Source organism: Cyprinodon tularosa, unplaced genomic scaffold (assembly GCF_016077235.1).
Source record: "Cyprinodon tularosa strain WSP-4 unplaced genomic scaffold, ASM1607723v1 ctg101, whole genome shotgun sequence".
Taxonomy (NCBI): domain Eukaryota; kingdom Metazoa; phylum Chordata; class Actinopteri; order Cyprinodontiformes; family Cyprinodontidae; genus Cyprinodon; species Cyprinodon tularosa.
In genome coordinates this window covers 662,018-669,242 of record NW_024037794.1, presented here as the reverse complement: position 1 = coordinate 669,242, position 7,225 = coordinate 662,018, and the positions used below count along the sequence as shown (strand labels likewise).

At 39.6% G+C, this 7,225-nt stretch overlaps 1 long non-coding RNA gene across 2 annotated transcripts; it reads right to left on the bottom strand.

The window, feature by feature from the left end:
• Nucleotides 1-5,126: 5,126 nt before the first annotated feature.
• Nucleotides 5,127-5,821, bottom strand: LOC119777954. Of its 2 annotated transcripts, none has more exons than XR_005280007.1 (3): nucleotides 5,555-5,821; nucleotides 5,353-5,473; nucleotides 5,127-5,179 (listed from the first exon to the last, which is right to left on the bottom strand). It is a non-coding gene; the product is annotated as an uncharacterized LOC119777954 (long non-coding RNA). The 2 variants fall into 2 exon arrangements; XR_005280004.1 differs by having other exon boundaries at nucleotides 5,570-5,821.
• Nucleotides 5,822-7,225: the final 1,404 nt, after the last annotated feature.

Here is a 7,225-nt window from a genome sequence, read left to right as displayed (position 1 = left end):
AGCTTCTGGTACAAAAAATGGCCGACCTGCCCCAGGAAATGGTAGCACCAGATAAACCCCCATTTTAGATGTTGATGTCGATTATTTTAGCCCCATTGATGTTAAAACAGGCAGAAGTCTTCTCAAATGTTATGGATTATTATTTACTTGCCCAACTAGTCGTGCCGTTCATTTGGAGATGGCTCATACCCTTGACACAGATTTTTGCAATAATGCAATCAGAAGATTCATTTGCAGGCGCGGTACAGTCTTTTCCATCAGGTCAGATAATGGCACAGATTTTGTGGGAGCCAAAAGAGAGCTAAGAGAAAGTCTGGCTGCCTTAAACCAGAGTAAAATCCAAAAGGCTCTGGTGCAGGATGGCATAAACTGGCATTTCAATATACCTGCTTCTTCACATCAAGGTGGCATCTGGGAGTGCTTGATCCGTTCAGCCAGGAGTGTACTCAACTCAGTTCTAAAACAGGATGTAGATGATTAAACACTGCAAACTGTTTTCTGTGAGGCTGAAGCTATTTTGAATGACTGACCAATCACTTTGTGTTAGGAATCCAGTTTGTGTGGGTTGTGTTTTTGTTTGTTTTCCCTCCACCACCAGGTGACGCCTGGTTCTCACACACCTGCGGATGGTTGCCTCATTACCTGTGGAGGACTCTTAAGCTGCTGACTGCCACTACCTCGACACCAGAGTGTTTGCCAGTTTTGGGTACTCTAGCCAATCTGAGTTTTGCTGAGTCAGACTAAGTTTTTGTCACCTGAGTCTTAACCTTGCTGTTTTTTATCTTTGCCTCTCGGCAGGAAGTCTTCCTGCAAACGGAATGTTTTGGACCTTCTCCCCCCTGGAAGGATTGTCTGAGCATCAAACTGAGCTGAGGATTCAAACAGGTGGTTTGGATCAACTTTTCCACAAGGATTGTTTGAGCTTCACACTGAGCAGGGGATTCATGTCCACAAGAAACCATTCTAGTACCATAGGAAATCTAAGTGGCATTCTGCTCCTCTGTTCCTCAAGCAAACACCTCAACCTGGGTAAACCCTGTCCGCCCTCCAACGAGCAGGTCAATTACTGGAACAATCCACACCGATTGGATTCAAAGAAAGACACCTTTTCTGGAAACGTGAGTGCTGTAGCCTTTATTCCCTTTTACAAATCGAAACACAAACTTCCCTCTGAATTTAAGTAACCACAGGATGTTCCCCTTCACTTTTCAGTCCCGGTTCGCCAGTGTTCAGAGCAGCACTGGACCCTTCTCTACCAGTTCATAATAAACCTGTTAAACCTTCCCCTGGTCTCTCTGTTTGGTTTTCTGCATGTGGGTCAGATCTTTGGATAAAATCATGACACTTTGGTCTCCGAGAATCCAAATGATTTAGAAGCCCTCTCACCAAATCACATTCTGACATTAAAGAGGAAACTGGATCTGCCATCTGGACTGTTTCAGAAACGAGACCTGTACATCAGGCGCAGATGGAAGCAAGTACAGTATATGGTTGAACTATTTTGGAAAAAATGGATCTCTGAGTATCTGCCATTACTACAGGAAAGACAAAAGTGGATGAAAGGGACAAGAAAATCTCTCCTGGAGAGATTGTCCTGATTGCAGATGCTACTGCAGCCAGAGGATGTTGGCAGATAGGGAGAGTCCTGGCAGTCAAAGCTGATGCATGAGGCCTGGTTCGTTCAGTGCAACTTTAGACCAAAACCAGTGTGTTGAAAAGGCCAGTGACAAAGCTCTGTCTGCTCCTGGAGGCATCTACAGACTAAAGACATCCCTATTCCTTCTATTCTCTTCTTTCTTTATTTTCTTGCAGGTTCATTATTATGAAAACGTAGAACAAAGAATAATTCATGTCTTTGTATTAATATAGTAGTATTGAGGTTGTTAGAATAGCTCCTTAGTATCTCAATATGCAACCGTTACAAAGAAATGCAGTATAATATCTTACATAATGTATACATATCTCCATATATATATATATATATATATATATATATATATATATTATGTAAGATATTATACTGCATTTCTTTGTAACGGTTGCATATTGAGATACTAAGGAGCTATTCTAACAACCTCAATAATACTATAATAATACTATATTAATACAAAGACATTAATTATATATATATATATATATATATATATATAATATTTATTCCTGGTGAAGATTTTTACAAACCCTTTAGATCAATGTCTTTTATAGGAGCAAACAAAACATGGAAGAACCTTTGGAACAACCTACCCTTTAATTCAAGCACATTCACCATTACCATTCACCTTTATTTATTTTACTTACAGAGTATATTTTTTAGTTTTTTTTTAATCTTTTATTTGTAAACAGCTCCATTTTGTGTGTTTTTTTTTTTTATATTTTTTTAGAAATGAAAGATTGCAAATGCGCTCCAGCTCTACCTTCCATGTTTACTTCTGTAAACATAGAACACGCTCCCTTGTGACACTTAAGTTGAAAGAATTCAGTTCACACAGAAGATTACACATTTGGAAATGAGATCAACCACGCAAAATAATCAGATTTCCTAAAAAAAAATCAGAAATGTGTGTTAATGCCTGCAGTGTGAACGTAGCCTTAAACGTGTTCAAGACATGACAATGGCCGAGGTTCCAGAAGTTCATTTAAAGCTGCTTAATTTATTCCAAAACCTGTTTAAATGTGAGTTTAGGATCATAAATCCATTTAAATCCATTTTCCCCTTTTCTTTTGATAGAATATAGAGCCGGAAACATTAACTAGTTGGTTTCTGCTAAAAGGAGTGAGCAATGCAACCCTGAGGGACCAAATATGGTAGAGATATAAAGGTATAGTTTAAAGAAGAGAAAATCACCTTAAAACGTTTTAGTTTTATTCAAATTAACCAAAGCTGTTTGCCTTTGGGTTCACTAAACATTTCGTTCCTGCTATCTTCATTGTTGATTGAATTTTTTACTGTTTTATTTTAACTTTAATCTTTAATTATCCTCCCATATTTGTTTGTTGTTCTTTGTGTGGCTCAGTGTTGATGTGTCCCTTCTGCTCTGATGCTTAACTCCCAGATTGTCTATAAGGTCAATAAAATGAGAAGAACTGCAGGAGGAACGTCTCACTGTCCTTTTTTAAAGCTAATTTGTTTTGACACTGCAAGGTGACAAGAACAATTGTTCTATTAACATGAGCTGTCAGGTCAGACCCCCAACAGGGAAACAATAATAACCACCAATCTGCCAAAGCGCTGTACTATAGTAATATTAGGTCTCTTGCTCCATTTGACTTAAGTTTGGTTTATTTATAAAGAATCAATTTACAACCACTTATTTCAAGACACTTTACCAGAAAATACAAACAGATCCTGTTCACATTACTGCAATCAAACCTTTATTATAGTGAGAAATAACAGATGAAGATAAAACGACAGGAAGCATACTTCAACAGAACCAGACCCAGTACGGGATTTAATTTAAATAAGTTTTAAAATAGAAACAAGTCCCAACAAATGTCATCTAAAGGCAATTAACATGACAATTTTAATACAGAAACATGTAACAGAAGTAAAAAAAAAAAAAAAACACAGAATCAAATCTAAACACAAACATCCGGTTAGATCCTATTTACAATATGGTAAAGATAAATTTAGTGTATCATGGCATTCACAGAATTCAATCCAAGGAAGCTCAGCCAATCACATCCAGTCGTCAATGTTGCTGCAGTGCCTCCTCCTGACAGTGGAGAGGAAAACCAGCTTCAAGCAGGAAGGAACCTCCAGTAGCTCCATGTCAGCGCCCATCTACTGTGGCTGAGCGGGTCTTTAACAGGACAGCAGACGTTCGACAGACACAGAGGCGCCGGTCCAAGGAGCAGATGACCTTATCTGGAAAAAAAGAACAAGAGTTAGTGAACGAACACGATAGTCTGTGACATTTAAACACATAAACACTGGGAGAGGTGTAACTTTAACCAATAGAAGAGGGAAACACACAGGGAGAACCTAAAGTTAACAGAAGTGATAACTGTAAACAATGGATGCTTGGAGAAAATGCCTGAAAAGGCTGCATTTGTTGGAGTCTACAGTCTATGGAAGTAAATCTGTGTCGCTGGGATTTGAATTAAAAATGCTACTGAAATTTAAATGTTGTATGATTGTGCTTACTATTTTAGTGTTAGAATATATTCACAACACATTTTTGACGTAAAAAAAATCATTGTCATTATTTCTACACAGTTGAAATTTAATTTGTTATTTTCTCTTTAAGCTAAAAAAAAAATTGAGGTTGAATTTTGAAAGGTTGAATTTTTTTATATGCAGATTTTTTTAACACTCAAAAATTTTACTGAAAAATAAGTATTGAAAATGTAATTACGTTGAAATAGTAATGTGAATATTTAGCTTGAAGAGAAAATAACAAATGAAATTTCAACGGTGTAGAAATAATGACAACATTTTTTTAGGTCAAAAATGTGTTGTGAATATATCTTAACACTGAAACAGTAAGTACAAACATACAACATTTAAATTTCAGTGGCATTTTTAATTCAAACCACAGCGACACAGATTTACTTCCATACAGTCGGTCGTTTCTCTGCTTTAATAGGTTTTAAAAAACTTCAGAGATCAACCAGGCCAAAATTCTCCCATATTGGATCAGAAGCTGCTTCTTAACTGTTTCTCTGTGGTTTAATGGAAAAGTCAGAACTTCTGGTTCTGATAAAGGTTTGGTTACAGAGATACAAATAGACGTGAACATCAATTCATGATGGAAAGATGAAGATTAAAGGTTAGACCACCTTGATGGGATGGTTGTAGCTTTTGTATCTGTTTGTTCTGGATCTGTTTTTAGTATCTTCACCAATACTGATGAACATCTGGAAGCAATAAAGGTTCATTACCTTCTTTTACTGAGTGTAGCAGACTGATGTTTCAGCTGCGAGGTCGTCAATGTTTTTTAGACTCCAGAATGTTGGAGAGACAAATAGAGGAGCCATGTTTCTCCTCCTTAGTGGACTGTGTGCTCCATCCTCTTCTTCAGCTCCTTCATAAATAAAAGCAAAGCATCCTCAGAGTCTTAACCTATCTGCATGTGATGTTTCTCTAGTCAAACCAACATACCTCCAAACATCTGTGGATGGATTCGGTTCCAATGTGATCCGACTGCTAGAACACTGCTAGCTGTTCAACCTGCTTTCCCTGTAAAAAATAAGACAAATTAATCTACAGAATTTCCTCGACACCAAGTTGAAATCTGGGGCAGGATGTTGTTTTCATCATAATCTTAGTCTTTCTGTGTTTCAATGACTGTTATTTTTTATTCAGGCCTGGGAAGCTTGAGTTGTCGGTTTGTCGTGTTAATAAAGTCTTACTCCGTGTGTTTTCTGTTCCAGTCTTTCTCTGTGCCGTCCTCAGGTGGGGACTGGGAAGCTCCTCACCATCCTGGATGTCCCGGTTCCTCACAGGAGTTTTGCTTTTGGACGTCCACAGTGTCTGAACATACATGAAAAACTAAGTGAGGGCACCTGAAATGTTAACTATATATTTATAAGATGGATAATTGTTGCTCCTTACTGAACATGCTCTCACTCTTTGTGAAGGTCAGCAGTCCAGACGATCCTCCTCTGGTTTGGTCGCTGCAGATCTCATCAGCATCTTCTGATGGCCCAAAGCTTGTAGCGGCTCGGTCCAACATGGGATTCAAAAAACACAGAAGAGATCCACTGCGGTCAGGACAGGCCTAGATGATATGGAGAATATTTCTGCAGAGGGTTCTTTTCCCTCCAACTAGGCCTGAACACTAACTAACCAGAGGAACATCTAGAACTAGACCAAGTCACATCGGAAAGCCGTTTCTAACAGTCGGTGCTTCTCATAACTCAAATCCTCACATCAGTCCTGTCCTCTGCCTCTAACTGGTCTAAATCAATTAGTCCCACCATGCGTCATCTCTCTACCTTCTCACCAACATCCCAGAGACCAGTTCAACTGATGATCACCACAAGCTGTGTCTCTGTTCCATTCTTTCCAGTTTTTCTCCTTTAGGGTTTAAGTTTGACCTCCTCCGTTGTTCTCAGCAGCGATGTCCAGCTGTTTCGTTCAATTGGTTTGCCTCCTTGTGGTTGAACTTTTAACCAGGATTTAATTTCTGTCTTTTTGTGTTTTTTATTTATTTGTTTTTGTTGATTTGCCTCCATTCTGTGTTTCGTCTTGTTTGGGTTTCCTTCTGTTATCTAGCAGAATGTCCACATTAGATGTAGAGCATGTTAGACTATTTCTGCCTTAACCAGCTCTCATGTTTCACACCTTTTATTAGTTGTTATCATCTCCTCAGAGGTCTGTGCTAACGGAAATTCTTAACATCTAAAACTTACATCAAAATCTAGCAGCGGGGTAAAGAAAAGCCAGGGGTTCAAGACGCTACCTAAGGCATCCCTAGACCTGCCAGACTCCTTAGCATCTAAAAAAATAAATCTAGCAGCGCGGTAAAGAAAAGCCAGGGTGCAAGACGCTACCTAAGGCATCCCTGGACCTGCCAGACTCCTTAGCATCTAAAAAAATAAATCTAGCAGTGGGGTAAAGAAAAGCCAGGGTGCAAGACGCTACCTAAGGCATCCCTAGACCTGCCAGATATAAAAACGATCTATAAATGATATCTAGGTGTGACTGTTTCCAGTCCTTCAGCCTTCCCACCTCCAAAAGGCACCAAATCAGCAATAAAATAGATAGTTGAAGGCGTTAAAGGAAGGTTCTTGAAATCCCTCTTCTCAAACATGCCTCTCGCCACAAGGCCTCTTCCCAGGGGGCTCCTCTTCATCATCTTCCTCTCTTCTCCTTCTCCTGGAGGCATGGTCTTCTTGGCAGTCCGGGGAATCCTCCGGCTCCTCCTGGTTCCAAGGGAGTCTGAAGGGGGGGGGGGGGGGGGGATCCTCAGGGTGAACCGAATAAGAGGTGGAAGGTGGTCATTGTCTTCATCATCTTCATCATCTTCCTCATCTTCGTCTCTTCTCCTTTTCCTAGAGGCACGGTCTTCTTGGCAGTCCGGGGAATCTTCATCGTCTTCTTCCTCAGAGCTTGTGGTGTCATATCCGGAGAACGCACTAGATACCTCAAGAAACTCACTAGAAAAAGACCTATAATCCTCATCCTCAGGCTCATCCTCATCCTCAGCCTCAAACTCATCCTCAGCCTTCTCGTCATCCTCATCAAGAGACTCACTTGAAAAATACCTATCATACTCATCCG